At 37.8% G+C, this 16,173-nt stretch overlaps 1 long non-coding RNA gene across 3 annotated transcripts in view; it reads right to left on the bottom strand.

Annotated features, from left to right (window-relative positions):
- LOC105485634 (uncharacterized) overlaps positions 1-16,173 on the bottom strand; it is a 376,161-nt gene that overhangs the window by 261,421 nt on the left and 98,567 nt on the right. For all 3 annotated transcript variants that reach the window (XR_011612670.1, XR_011612668.1, XR_011612669.1), the window contains exon 4: positions 3,795-3,892. This is a non-coding gene — a long non-coding RNA (uncharacterized lncRNA). The remainder of the gene's footprint in view (positions 1-3,794; positions 3,893-16,173) is intronic.

The following is a 16,173-nucleotide window of genomic DNA, read 5'->3' as shown; positions in this document are numbered from 1 at the left end:
TGGCATGCTTTAGTACTATTATTATTCTAGTTATCCCATTCACTAGGACTTGCTCTGTTAATATTAACATCTAAATTTTAGATTGATTCTATTCACATGGTTTAAACTGCTTTGATCTTTATAACAAAGCATCCACAGTTAACAAAGACCCTATCAAAATCAACCTTTGGGAGCATGAAAATCTGAGAAATGTGAGTCTTTAAAGGCTACTTACAGAGTGGAAATCAAAGTAATTAATTCTCAAAATTATTGAGAAAGAATAAGAAAATATAGACTCAATAGTGCAGGAATGGTTCTTTCCAATATTGCCTAATGATAGAGCAAACCTATCTGAGTTCTCTGGCTTGTCTCTGCATTTAAGATAATGGGTTTTGAAATTCAAATGCAAATGTAGCAGTTAAATCTGCTCAGATAAAGTACTTTTTGATACATTGCTGGATGTATTATCCTTCAGGCTAATAAATAATTAGCACTATTTTTGTAATATTTTTGAAGTGGTGATTTGTACACTTTTATTAAGAGAAATAATTCACATATCATAAAATTCACCCATTTACAGTGTGCAATTAAATGGATTTTAGTATTTTTGACAGACTCATGCAACTATCACTCCTAATTTCATTACCCCAAAAAGAAACCCCATACCTATTAGCAGTCATTCTCCATTCTCCTCCCTTGCACTCCAATCCTATGCAATCACTAACCTAATTTCTGTCTCTAAGGACTTGCCTATTCTAGTAGAAATTTTATATGAATGAAACCATACAATATACCATCTTTTTGACTGAATTCTTTATCTTAATATATTTTGTTTTCAAGGTTAATCCATGTTGTGCTTCATTCCTTGTTATCAATGAATAACAATCTACTATATGGATATAACACCTTTTGTTTGTTCCTTGGATGGAAAATAGAGTTGTTTCTACTGTTTGGCTATTATAAACAATGCTGCTATGGTAATTTGTGTACCATTTTTTTTGTGTGTGTGTGTGTGGATATGTTTTAATTTCTCCTGGATACCTATAAGTAGGATTTATATGCATTTTAAACCAGTGTTAAGATGATTATCGAATTATTTTTGTAAATGAGTAAACACAAAGAGATTCCTGCTTCACAGAAAAATTAGAGCAGAAAGAGAAGTGTCTTACATTTAGATAGGTTATAAGATGTTTTCAAATAGTTACCTCAAATACTGGAAATTGTTCTGAATGAGGAAGCAAAGGTGCACTTTTTCCCATTTCACAGATAAGAAAATGGACCACTCTGAGAAACCTGGCTTAAATCTCGCATCAGGCAAATGGGAGAGGAAAGGAGAAAAACCCTTATTTCCACATTCTTTACAAAATTACCTGGTTCTTTAGTAGGGGATTATTATGTTTTTATACCTATAGAAATTTTTAAAAGTAATAAAGATATCTTTATAAAATCTGGCTAATTATATAGCTAATTCATTTTTCTTTTTTAATGGATAAATGCAGAAATTAAGATACTTTATTTAATCTATAGGTCTGTTATTCCTTTACTTTCACTATGATATGTATATGTGTGTATGTATATGTATATCTATGTCTGTGTATATGTACACATACCCATTGGAAAAAAATATAAATATATATTCCTACATATCTGGTCCTTTGACCTTTTCCTTTTTTCCTAATCTTTCTATACTTTGATACTTGGACTGCTAAGTAATTTTGAATAAAATTACAAAATAGAATGCCACTGTACCACTTTCAGGCCTTCCACCTCAACTGGGCTCTCAGAATGATTCAGCAAATAGTTTTTTATGCTTTTGGTTGATCTTTACCCTGAGGATATTTAAGTTATCAGAAGCAATGGGCACATCGCATCTGATGTCTCCATCTGGATATCAAACCTTTTAGTGCAAGCATTGCTTTATGTGCCTTTCCCCTCTAATGTCCACTAGAGTGACTTGCACATTGAGGGTACTCAGTAGATATTTGCTGATTAAGATTATTATGACACACTAATATCCAGCACATGATTTAAAGTAACTATGACCAAACTATTAGCAAGCAGACCTTTGTATACACTTTTTCAGGCAATAATATAACACGGACAATGTTCGATTATATGTGTCAGGAAGTTGATAGAATTACCAAAATATTTATATATTTTATTGTTATACAAACCTTGATCACGGCTGAACATTTTATAGTAATTAATTTTGGTACTAACCAGTAAAAAGAACCTTACTACCTTAATTTTCAAATTTGGAGGAGTTAGCTACATTCGCACCTAACCTACCAGTGGATCTCATGCTGGTGTTTTCCCCATTGAAGTCCAAAAGGATCTGATGATTCATGGCCCAATTTAGTTTACACTTTTATTAATGGTTTTTATTAGTGGGTACTAGGTAAACAAATAAATACCTAACTTTGACCTTTAATTTTACTTTGATAATGGTGAACATGTGCTTTAAAAAAATTTTTTTTTGAGACAGGGTCTCACTCACATCACTCCGGCTGCAGTGCAGTGGTCTGATCATGGCTCACTGCAGCCTCCACCTCTCAGGCTCAAGCGATTCTCCCACCTCAGTCTCCCCAGTAGTTGGGACTATAGGTGCACACCACCAATTTTTTTTTGTAGAGATGGGATTTCGCCATGCTGCTCAGGCTAGTTTCAAATTCTTGAGCTAAAGCAATTCTGTCCACCTTGGCCTTCCAAAGTGCTGGGATTACAGGCATGAGCCACCATGCCCAGCCCAACATGTAAGTTTTTGAAAATGTGTCCAATACAAGATAAATGTGCTAAGAGCTGTAAGTGAGAAGGGCAGGTATAATCATTGCTTTGACTTTTCTCTCTCTTCAGAGTTAGAGTCATTCATACCCTTTATATTTGTTCTGGAAAATTAGTTAAATATAAGATGAGACAAACGTGAGAATGGGTAGAAAGAAAGGAGGAAACAAGTCTGACCTACTGTTTTATTTCTCACTACCTTGTTTTACTCATGGCCAAACATGTTATCCTTAAGACAGTGACTAAATCATAACAGATACATTTCAATCACCAGTCCCAATCCACCTATATGCAGCTTTAGTTATTCATTTATATATATCTTTAAGAGATTAATTTTATGTCAAGTTCTATTGTATGCAGAAGCAATAATGTTGAGGGCCTCTCTAGGATGGCTTCAACAGAAATAATAAATATATACAGAGTAATAAACATGCTGCTCTTGAACCAGACACATATTTTGATGAGTTACAATTAGCAATTATCTTGGCAAGACAGAATTTTTACTGTAGAATGTTTTCTGTTGAAAACACAAGCTTTCTTCAAAGTCACTCAGTGTAGATATCATGTGCAACTGATAATAAGTAAGTTAATTGGTCCATTGTTAGCTTCCTAATAAGCCTTTAGATTAAAAAACCCATATATACAAGGTACTGATTCCACAGTCCTAAAAATAAAAATAAAGCCATTTTCTTATGACATCACATAATTAAATGGTTGGATATTGTAATTCCCAGGCATCTTCATGTTCTATGGCAGTAAGAATTGGAAAATTCAAAGCAACCATGCATCCATTGTAACAACAACAACAACAACAAAAACAAAAGAGAGGCATTTTAATAATGATATATGAAAATGAATTATAATTTTTATACTGAGAAATAGATAGCCAATAATATATGACTGTATTACAAGAGTATTTTAACAGTAGTCAGCTTAATTCACTGCATGGAAGACATAAGCAGTTTTACTTTCCTACTACTTACTTAAAATTTACTATTTGCCTGGAAAGCACTGATTTACTATCACCAACTTACTTGTATTTCAAAGGTCCCCAACTTGGCAAGCTCGTGGCCTTATCTTGACAGCCCTGCTATGTCCACATGTTCTTTTAGTTGACACAAAAGAGTTCAACCTGAAAGCATACAACTGGAGTTTATTATTCACAAAACCAGATTTCTGCTAGTGCAGCACTACACATTTCATCAGCTATTTGGAGTAGCATGGTCTTTGGGGTGTCTTCTCTTAAATGCTGTCAGGAAAAGAATCTTGAGACACAGCTCAGTGCTGCTGACATGTCACACTGTTTATGTGACCAGGGGAGCTTCTGTTTCTGATGGAGGTAACAGGCCTTAATTGCTAGTCAATAATTGGATGAGAAGATAGAGGCTTTTTTACACAGAGGAAAGAAACTCACATGACTACCTGTTGCCTGTGCCTCATTAGCTCTATACATGCAAAAGAAGCATCAATTCATTAGCTCAGCTGGGTTGAAATTTCTGATGATGAGTAGGCATAAATAAGTAAGAAAATAAAAGGAAACAGGATAGACAAGGGCATGGGGTGGGAGGAGGGGGAAACCCATGTTTTCCAAAAGGGAAGAAAGAAAGGTGGTATGCTTGATGGTTTCAGGACCAGCTAACCTTGGCATTTGTTCTGTTTGGCTGACATAACAAAATAATATAGACTGGTGGCCTCAACGATAGACATTTACTTCTCAAAGTTCTGGGGCTGGAAGTCCAAGATCAAGGTTTCAGCAGCTTCAGTTCCTGGTGAGGGTTCTCTTCCTGGCTTGCAGAAGCCACTCGTGCTATATCTTCTTATGATCTTTCCTCAGTATGTGACCTCATAAAAGGAGATTTCTTTTCCTTTTTTTCTACTAAACCACTAATTTTATCATGAGGGCATCATCCCCATGACCTAATCTAACCCTAATTTTCTCCCAAAGGTCCTATCTTCAAATATCATCATACCAGAAATTAGAGCTTTAACATATGCATTACGGGGAGGACATGATTCAGTTCATAACAGCCTTTAAGGCCTGAAGTCTTTTCTTGGTGAAGTGATTATGTTGGGTGCTGGATGCAGAAAGGAGATTCAGGATCAGAGCTGGGCATGGAGAAGGGTCAGGGCTGCCTGTTATCTACAGAGCCTGGAGCCAAGAGAGATGCAAAAGGCAACTAGGGACCAAGGGCAAAATCAAGAGCCAACCCCAACATACAAAGAAAGAATACTCAAAAGGGGTTATTCTCAGAGGAAGGAAAATTGAAGTCATCAAAGCTGAGCAAGTAGGTGTAGAAGAGATGTTTAAGAGGCAGCGCTTCATAGGAGCTCCTGAAGAGTTGCAGTATAACTCCATGTGTGCCTCTGGGAGTAGTGGGAGGGAGAGGCTAAGAAGAACAAAGAATACATAAATATATAAAGAGAAAATTGATTAGTGGCTTCCAAAGAGATCCTGGCTTCTATAAAGACCTTAGAGTTCAATCATTTGCATGTGCATAAAATATCTAGGAAGACACCTAGAAATTAGGAAGACTGGTTGTCTCTGAGGAGGGGAGGTAAGTGACAGTGGCTTTGGGCTGGAGGGAGACTTTTCACTATGCTCTCTTTTGTATTTTTTAAAATTCTGAGCTATAGGACTGTAACAAAGGAAAAAGTAATATCACTTAAAGTTATATGTTATTACTATTATTATTATTATTTGAGCCCAGGCGGGAGTGCAGTGGAATGATCTTGGCTCGCTGCAACCTCCGCCTCCCAGGTTCAAGTGATTCTCCCACCTGAGCCTCTCTAGTAGCTGGAACTACAGGCATGCACCACCACACCTGGTTACTTTTTGGTATTTTTAGTAGAGACTAGGTTTCACCATATTGGCCAGGCTGGTCTCGAATTCCTGATCTCAAGTGATCTGCCCACCTTAACCTCCCAGTGCTGGGATTACAGCCACTGTGCCTAGCTATCACTTGAAATTTTAAAAGGGAATAAATAAAGTAAAATGTAAAACTCAAAAAGAACTAGAGAAAGAGAGAGAGAGAACATTAAGAAGAAATGTAAAATTTTCTTCATAAGTGCTTCTAAGGCTAGCAACTATGGGCCCCCTCTGCTATTTTCATCATGGAACTCCTGCTACTGAATTAGGAAAGGAAGCTGTAAAATTATATCAATGTCCCTATTCTGCTTTAAGTAAAAGCATCTTTATTTTTATCATGATCATGCCTCAAAAATTGGGCTCATATTCATATGAGAATTTTATATAAACAGGCTTCTTCTTGTCACTCAGTAGAATACTTGATTACTCACAATAAATCACTATCATTATTATCATAAAATACCTCTAAATTTCTAACTGATACATCTTTACTAAATGCTTAAAGCACACCAAATTCTGAAAGCCACTATGTACATGGCCCAACCCAGACAGCACATAACGCAGGTACACACGGCATAATATTAGGATAATAACCAGTATAAGCCAAAGAGTGAACATATACTGAGTAGAGAAGTTAAGTAGAGAATATTTAAACATGGCAAATATTGGAAGCATCATAAAAATTCACCTCTCATCAGTTGCTAGGAAAAGGTTGCTTGGGGAAGATAACTCGCTCTTGAGCAATTACAGAGAAGAGAGGAAATGCCAGGCATGTAACAGCCGAGAAGAACATTCAGAGATAAGTGAGATAATTGGGTAAAGGCAGACTAAATAAATGTTCCAGGGAAAATGACTGTCCAGCGGCTGAAGAGTGGGAAGAGAGTCAGCCTCACAGAGACTTGGGAGAAGAGGCTGGAGGATGGGCAGGATATAATAGCACATTATGTTCAAAATGCTAAACTGTACAGTTCCCATGGCAAATGGCAGGACCAAAAAAACACATTGGCAGCAGCCTGAGAATGAATGAGGAGCCAGGGGAAAACAGTGCTTCAATTGAAAAAAGGGGGTTAGTAGTGCCAACGCTGCACAGGATGCAAGAAAAATAAGGACCTAGAAGAAGTCCTTTTTTATTTAGCTACAACATGGTGATTGGAGACCTGAAGAGCAGAGTCGGGACAGGGTGTGGCAAGAGCAGTCTTCTGCAATTTTCAAGATGAATGTGGGTTGCAGATGTGGGGACACTGAGTGCAGACAAATCTTAAAAGCAAGACCGGAAAAGAAATGAGGAATAGAAATGGCTAAAAATGTCAGACAATTTGTTTTATTTTCCATAGGAGAGAGGTTCAGACACATGGAAATGAAGACTAGTAGCAAGGGAGAGGTTTATGTTATAGTGGGTTAGCAAAGACTAACGCAGTAACATGGCTGAGCATGAAGGCCATGAGTGCAAGAGTGTGAATCAGCATTAGCAAGCAGGACAGTAACTTCCACAGAAAACGGAGAGAAGGCTGTTTTAGCTCCTCCTATGGCCCCTACCTCAGGAGTAGTGCCTTAAGTCAGGAGGTGGTTTTAAAGTTATGCATGTGTAGCATCTCTAGTAGCATAGCAGCGACACTGGGTAGCTCTGCAGAGGGATTAGAGGTGGCAGAGGGTTAGGAATGGCCTCCAAGGCACCAGCAGGGGCACTTGAGTATGAGACCCAGGCAGGTGCTTAAGGACATTTCAGTCTAATGCACCATAGCAGTGGTGTTTAGAATCAACCATGTAGAGCCTGCGATTCTTATCTATAAAATGATGGTAATAATGCCAATTTTTTTCACAGATTTTTCAATGAAGATTAAATGATACAGTGATTATAATATGCTTAGCACAGTGTGTGGAAAATTGCTAGCTTTAGACAAGAGTCTTAACTCTTTCCATCCTCAACACCTTGGACCAAGCAAGTGTACGATCACCATAATGCAAAATGTACAGTATTTGCACAAAGTCTAGTGTGGTTCCATAGGTAAATGCACTAAGGTGATTATGACAGTTATTTGACCTAAAGACTATGAGTGACAGCTAATGTAAATTCCAATGCTGTCAGCTTGAATCAACACATATCAGGAGCAATGATCCATTTACTTCTGGGTAATGAGAGAAAGTTACAATGTTGTGAATATATTATGGCTTCTTGGATTTTTTATTGCTTTTCCTGTGCATTAATACAATAACAAGAAGCATGAATCATTTGCTTCTAGACTGCAAGAAGCAGCAAACTAGGTGCTGATTATTTTGTGTCAGAAAATCATTTCTGAAAGAAAAACAACCAGGATGGGACTGTGGCATTTACTGACAAGTGCTTTATATTTGCAGCTATTCATATTAGGTGATTTGTCTCTGGAATAATTTGGTTCCTGTTTGGGAAGAACACATGTTAGAAAGGCAATGTACAAAGTCAGTCAAATGTGAGCACTGAAAACAAATTTTACAAAGGAGAATCGTGCATTGTTTTAACCAACATTTTTTTGTGCCTACTATGTACCAAGCTTTGTACTAGGTTTTGGAGTACAACATTCTTATCACACATTCTCTGTGAAGACATTTATGTTACAGTGGCAGACAAAGCAATATGGTAAATAGTAAATTTAATGACAGATGAGGGTTTGGATATTATGAGCTCAGAGGAGTGAATCTTTATGTAGTCTTGAAGATCCATGGTGAATGTTATCCCTTGTTATTTTTTTAAAAAATGTTAATTTTTAAAAAAAATTATTTTTTTCAGTTTTATTAAGGTACAATTGACAACTAAAATTATATATATTTACAGTGCACAAGGTGATATTTTTTGTTTTTAAAGTTTTTGAAAAAACTTTTAAGTTTGGGGGTACATGTAAAGGTATGTTACATAGGTAAATACGTGTCATGGGTTTTTTGGTACATATTATTTCATCACCTAGGTATTAAGCCCAGTGCCCAATAATTCTCTTTTCTGCTCCTCTCCCTCCTGCCACCCTACTACCTCAAGTAGATCCTAGTGTCAGTTGTTTCCTTCTTTGTGTTCATAAGTTCTTATCATTTAGCTCCCACTTACAAGTGAGAACATATGGTATTTGGTTTTCTGTTCCTGCATTAGTTTGCTAAGAATGATAGCTTCCAGCTCCATCTGTGTTCCTGCAAAAGATATGATCTTATTCTTTTTATGGTTGCATAGTATTTCATGGTGCATATGTACTACATTTTCTTCATCCAGTCTGTCATTGATGGGCATTTAGGTAGATTCCATGTTTTTGCTATTGCAAATAGTGCTGCAATGAACATTCACATGTAGGCCTTTATGGTAGAATGATTTATATTCCTCTGGGTATATACCCAGTGATGGGATTGCTAGGTTGAATGGTAGTGCTTTCCACAATGGTTGAACTAACTGACACTTCCATCAACAGTGTATAAGTGTTCCTTTTTCTCCACAACCCACCAGCATCTGCTGTTTTTTGACTTTTTAGTAATAGCCATTCTGACTGGCATAAGATGGTATCTCATTGGGGTTTTGATTTGGATTTTCTAATGGTCAGTGCTATTGAGCTTTTTATATGCTTGTTGGCCACATGTATGTTTTCTTTTGAGAAGTGTCTGTTCAAGTTCTTTGCCCACTTTCTAATGGGGTTGTTTTTCTTTGTGAATTTATTTAAGTTCCTTATAGATGCTGGATATTAGACCTATGTCACACGGGTAGTTTGCAAATATTTTCTCCCATTCTGTAGATTGTCTGTCTATTTTGTTGATAGTGTCTTTTGCTGTGCAGAAGCTCTTAAGTTTAATTAGATCCCACTTGTTAATTTTTGCTTTTGTGGCAATTGCTTTTTGTATCTTTGTAATGAAATCTTTGCCTGTTCCTATGTCCAGGATGATGTTGCCTAGGTTGTCTTCCAGGGTTTTTATAGTTTTGGGTTTTACATTTAAGTCTTTAATCCATCTTGAGTTGATTTTTGTATATGGTGTAAGGAAGGGGTCCAGCTTCAATCTTCTGTTTATGGTTAGCCAGTTCTCCCAGCACCATTCATTAAATAGAGAGTCTGTTCTCATCTTTTGTTTTGTTGTCCACTTTGTTGAAGATCAGATACTTGTAGATGTGCAGTCTTATTCCTGGGCTCTCTATTCCATTTTGTTGGTCTATGTACCTGTTTATATACTAGCACCATGCTGTGTTGGTATATACAGCCTTGTAGCAAAGTGTTAAGTCAGGTAACATGATGCCTTCAGCTTTGTTCTTTTTGCTTAGGATTGCCTTGGCTAGTCAGGCTTTTTGGCTCCATACAAATTTTTAAATATTTTTAGATAGTTCTGTGAAAAACGTCCTTGGTAGTTTGATAGGCATCACATTGAATCTGTAAATTGCTTTGGACAGTATAGCTATTTTAATGATATTATTTCTTCCTATCCATGAGTATGGGATGTTTTTCCATTTGCTTGTGTCTTCTCTGATTTCTTTGAGTAATGTTTTGTAGTTATCATTGTAAAGATCTTTCACCTCCCTGGTTAGCTGTATTCCTACGTATGGTTTATGTGTCCAGGAATCTATCCATGTATAGAAATGCTAGTGATTTTTTGTATGTTGATTTTGTATCCTGCAACTTCGCTGAAGTTTGCTGAAGTTGTTTATCAGCTGAAGGAGCTTTGGGGCCAAGATAACGGTTTTTTCTAGATGTAGAATCATGTCATCTGCAAATAGAGGTAGTTTGACTTCCTCTCTTCCTAAATGGATGCCCTTTATTTCTTTTTCTTACCTGATTGCTCTGGCTAGGACTTCCAATACTATGTTGAATAGAAGTGGTGAGATAGGGCATCCTTGTCTGTGCCAGTGTTTATTCCTTCTCTCTTTTTTTTTAATTAAAGGAGATTTCTTGTTTTTTTCTCTTCAACTTTTCTCTTAAGTTCAGGGGTACATGTGTAGGATGTGCAGGTTTGTCACAAAGGTAAGTGTGTGCTATGGTGGTTTGCTACATAGATCATCCCATCACCTACGTATTAAGCCCAGCCAGCATTTATCAGCTACTTTTCTTGATGTTCTCCTTTCTCCCACTGCCCCCACACTGACAGGCCCCATTGTGTGTTGTTCCTCCTCACGTGTCCATATGTTTTCATCATTCAGCTCCCATTTAAAAGTGAGGACACATGGTGTTTGGTTTTCTGTTCCTGCATTAGTTTGCTGAGGATAATGGCTTCCAACTCCATCCATGTACCTACAAAAGACATTATCTCATTCCTTTTCATGGCGGCATAGTATTCCATGGTATAGCTTTACCGCACTAGCCAGCACTCTCAGCACCATTTATTAAATAGGGAGGTCATTTTCCCACTGCTTGTTCTGTCAAGTTTGTCAAAGATCAGATGGTTGTAGGTGTGTGGTCTTACTTCTGAGTTCTCTATTATGTTCTATTGGCATATGTGCTAGTTCTTGTACCAGTATCATGCTCTTTTGGTTACCGTAGCCTTGTAGTATAGTTTGAAGTTGGGTAGCATGATGCCTCCAGCTTTGTTCTTTTTGCTTAGGATTGTCTTGGCTATTCAGGCTTTTTGGCTCCATAAGAATTTTTAAATACTTTTTGTAATTTTGTAAATAATGACAATGGTAGTTTAATGAGAATAGCATTGAAACCATAAAATACTTTGGGCAGTATGGCCATTTTCAACAATATTGATTCTTCTTATCCATGAGAATGGAATATTTCTTCATTTGTTTGTGTCCTCTCTGATTTGTTTGAGCAGTGGTTGTAGTTCTCCTTGAAGAAGTCCTTCACTTCCCTTGTTAGCTGTATTCCTAGGTATTTTATGCTTTTTGTGGCAATTGTGAATGGGAGATCATTTATGATTGGGCTCTCAGCTTGCCTGTTGTTGGTGTATAGGAATGCCAGTAATCTTTGCACATTGATTTTGTATCCTGAGACTTTGCTGACGTTATTTATCAGCTTAATAAGCTTTTGGGCTGAGACAACAGGGTTTTCTAGATATAGAATTATGTCATCTGCAGACAAAGATAGTCTGACTTCCTCTCTTCCTGTTTGAATACACTTTATTTCCTTCTCTTGCCTGATTGCTGTGTCCAGAACTTCCAATACTATGTTGAATAGGAGTGGTGACAGAGGGCATCCTTCTCTTGGACTGATTTTCAAGGGAAATGCTTGCAGCTTTTGACCATTCAATATGATATGGGCTTTGGGTTTGTCATATATGACGCTTATTATTTTGAGTTATGTTCTTTCAATACCTAGTTATTGAGAGTTTTTAACATGAAGGGATGTTGAATTTCATTGAGGGCCTCTTCTGAGTCTATTGAGATAATCATGTGGTTTTGTATTTAGCTCTGTTTATGTGATGAATTACGTTTATTGATTTGCATATGCTGAACCAAACTTGCATCCCAGGGTTGAAGCCAATTTGATTGTGGTGGATAAGATTTTTGATGTGCTGCTGGGTTTGATTTGCCAGTATTTTATTGAGAATTTTTGCATTGATATTCATCAAGGATATTGGTCTGAAGTTTTCTTGTTTTGTTGTGTCTCTGCTAGGTTTTGGTATCAAAATGATGATGGCCTCACAGAATGAGTTAGGGAGGAATCTCTCTCTATTGTTTGGAATAGTTTCAGAAGAAATGGTACGAGCTCCTCTCTGTACCTCTGATAGAATTTGGCTGTGAATCCCTCTGGTGCTGGGCTTTTTTTGGTTGGTAGGCTATTAATTACTGCCTCAATTTCAGAACTTGTTATTGGTCTATTCAGGGATTCAACTTCTTTCTTGTTTAGTTTTGGGTGGGTTTATGTGTCCAGGAATCTATCTATTTCTTCTAGGTTTTCTAGTTTGTCTGTGTAGAGGTGTTTGTAATAGTTTCTAATGGTTGTTTTTATTTCTGTGGGTTCAGTAATTACAGTCCGTTTGTCATTTCTAATTGTGTTTATTTTAATCTTCTCTCTTTTCCTCTGTATTAGTCTAGCTAGCGGCCTATGTATTTTATTAATTTTTTCAAAATACAAACTCCTGGATTTGTTGATTATTTGCATGGTTTTTTGAGTCTCAATTTTCTTCAGTTAAGCTCTGATTATTGTTATTTCTCATCTTCTGCTAGCTTTGGAGTTAATTTTTTCTTGCTTCTCTGATTCTTTCAGTTGTGAAATTAGGTTGTTTATTTGAGATCTCTCTAACTTTTCTATGTGGGCATTTAGTGCTATGAATTTCTTGCTTAACATTTCCTTAGCTGTGTCCCAGGGATTCTTGTGTGTTTTATCTTTGTTCTTATTATTTTCAAAGAACTTCTTGATTTCTGCCTTAATTTCATTATTTACTTAACAGTCATTCAGGAACATACTGTTTAATTTCCATGTAATTCCATGGTTTTGAGCCGTTTTCATTGTCTTGAATTCTATTTTTATTGCACTGTCGTCCTAAGGTGTGTTTGGTATGATTTTCATTCTTTTACATTTGTGGAGGATCGTTTTATGTCCAATGATATGGTCAATTTTAGAATACATGACATGCAGTGATAAGAAGAATGTATACTCTTTTGTTTTTGGGTAAAGAGTTTTGGAAAGGTTTGTCAGATCCATTTGGCTCAATGTTGAGTTTAGGTCCTGAATACCTTTGTTAATTTTCTGCCTTGATGGTCTGTCTGATATTCTCAGCGGAGTGTTGAAGTCCCCCACTATTTTTGTGTGGTAGTCTACGTCTCTTTGTAGGTCTCTAAGAACTTGACTTATAAATTTAGGTTCTCCTATACTGGGTGCGTATATATTTAGGATAGTTAGGTCTTCTTGTTGAACTGAACGTTTTACTATTAGGTAATGCCCTTCTTTTTCTTTTATGATCTTTGTTTGTTTAAAATCCATTTTGTCTAAAATTAGTATTGCAACCCCTACCTTTTCTGTTTTCTATTTGCTTGACAGGTTTTTCTCCATCCTTTTATTTTGAGCCTATGAGTGTCATTATGTGTGAGATGAGTCTCTTGAAGACAGCATACATTAAGTCTTGCTTTTTATACAGCTTGCCACTCTGTCTTTTAAGTGGGGTATTTATCTTGTTACATTCGTGGTTTGTATTAATATTGTGGATTTGATCTTGTCATTGTGCTGTTAGCTGGTTATTATGTTGGTTTGTTTGTATAGTTGCTTTACTATGACACTAGTCTGTGCATTTAAGTGTGTTTTTGTATTAGCTGTTTCCAATCTTTCCTTCTTTTATTTATTGCTCTTTTCAAGATCTCCTGTAAGGCAGGTCTAGTGGTAATGAATTTCCCCAACATTTGCTTATATAAAAAGATTCTATTTCACCATCACTTAGGAAGCTTAGTTTGCCTGGATGTGAAATTCTTAGTTGAAGATTTCTTTCTTTAAGAATGTTAAATATAGGCCTCCAATTTCTTCTGGCTTGTAAGATTTCAGCTGAGATGTGTGCTCTATTAACCTAATGAGGTTTCATTTGTAGGTGACCTGAGCTTTCTATCTAGCTGCCTTTAACATTCTTTCCTTCATCTTGACCTTGGAAAACCTGACAATTATGTGTCTTGAGGATGATCTTCTTGTGGAGAATCTTGCAGGAATTCTCTGTGTTTCCTGAATTTGACTGTTGACCTCTCTAGCAAGGTTGGGGAAGTTTTCATGGGAGATATCCTGAAATATGTTTCCCAAGTTGTTTACTTTTTCCCTCCCCATTTCAGGGATGCCAATGATGTATAGATTTGGCCTCTTTACATAATCCCATACTTCTCAGAGATTTTGTTCATTCCTTTTTATTCCTTTTACTTTCATTTTGTCTGACCATCTTATTTCAGAGGGCCAGTCTTCAAGTTCTGAGATTCTTTCCTCAGCTTGGTTTATTTTGCTGTTATTTAATAATACTTGTGATTGCATTGTGAAATTCCTATATTTTGTTATTCAGCTCTGTCAGACCCACTAGGTTCTTTTTTATATTGGTTATTTTATCCCTCAGCTCCTGTATCACTTTATTGTGATTCTTATTTTCCTTGGATTGGGTATTGTCATCCTCCTAAACCTTGATGATCTTTGTTCCTATCTATATTCTGAATTCTATTTCTGTCATTCCAGCCAGTTCAGCCTTATTAAGAACTCTTGTTGGAGAACTGGTGTGGTCATTTGGAGGACATATAATACTCTGGCCATTTGAGTTGCCAGATTTCTTGCACTGTTTTTTTCTCATTTCTGAGTGTGGGTGTTTCTTTAACTGCAGTATAGATTCAGTATAGTCAATAGAATTCTTTTCTGGATGTTGTCACTGGGGTGAGTCTTTTTGCAGGGTCTTTATTTGATGCTGCCTTCTTGTCTCTGGTTTCAAAGGGGGGCATGTTAGTGAGGTATTTTTATGGTTGAAGCTTTGGGGTGTGATCCATCAGGTGGCAAACTTATTGGTCAGTTTGTAGACTCTTGCTCAGTGTGTGGCTCCCCTATATTTCCTCACAGTTGCAGCTATGCTCCCTCTTTGTGTTCTGAAAGTGTGGGTTCCTCTCCCCCATGAGTGCTGGTGGTAGACTGTGATGTGGCACTCCTAGGCTGCTCCCTGCAGCTCTGGGGAGATTTTAGTCTTTATGTTTGTTCCCCAACTTGAAGGCAGAAGAGGAAAGGAATTCAGTAGTGGTTGTTTATGAGGGTCATTTGCTTATCTTCTGGGGGCTTCACCCCAGAGAGATGCAGGTAAGTCAGCAATCACTCAGTGCAATCAGCCTGCGATGGACGGTTTGTGCTGTGGGCCTAAGCCAGGGGTTCCCTTTCTTGTGACAAGCAGTTTTGGGGGGTATGTGGGGAGGATGTTGGAGGTGTGGATAAGGCACTTAGGGTCTTTGCTCTTTCATTAGTCTGAGCGTGGCAAAGGCAGTGCCACTGCAGAGGCAGTGGCAAAGAGGCTTTCAGTTGACCTGGAGGCTCTGTCCAGGGAGTTGCCAAGTTGCTACTGGTACAATAGCTCTGATGTTGTGTGGCTGGAGGCCCAGGCCTGAAGGACCTGCCCTTAAGGAGATAGGGGCATGGGCAAACATGTAGCAATCTGGATTCTTTTCCATAGGGCTGCTGTGGTATGCTTGGGGCCCATTCTAGTTCCCAGGCACCTCGGATTTTCCAGTACCTGTAAGTATCACCAGTGAAGGCTGTGAAATAGCAAAAATAGCAGCCTGTCTCTCCCGCTAGTAGGCCTGTCCTAGAGAGGCATGAGCCTGTTGCTGGCCCAAAGGCACCTATAGGAGGTGGTTGGAGACATCATTTGGGAGGTTCCCACCCAGTGAGGCAGAATGGGATTGGGGCCCCACTTAAAAAAGCACTCTGGCCACATTTTGGTAGTGTGACTGTGCTGTGCTGGGGATCCGCTTCAGTCCCCAGTCACCTCAGACACTCTGAAGCCCAAAGGCTGGGATGGTGAAATCACCCAAACAGCAAAGATGGCAGCTCATCCTTCCCTCTGGGATCTCCATCCCAGGGAGATTACAATTCTCTGTTGGCCAGAAAACACTGACAATGGTGACTGAGGGCCCTGGATGGGAGCTCCCACCCAGTGAGGAGGGGTGGAATTGG

This window comes from Macaca nemestrina, chromosome 14 (genome assembly GCF_043159975.1).
Source record: "Macaca nemestrina isolate mMacNem1 chromosome 14, mMacNem.hap1, whole genome shotgun sequence".
Taxonomy (NCBI): Eukaryota; Metazoa; Chordata; class Mammalia; order Primates; family Cercopithecidae; genus Macaca; species Macaca nemestrina.
Note: the sequence above shows the minus strand (reverse complement) of the source record. Positions and strands in the feature narration are given on the sequence as shown.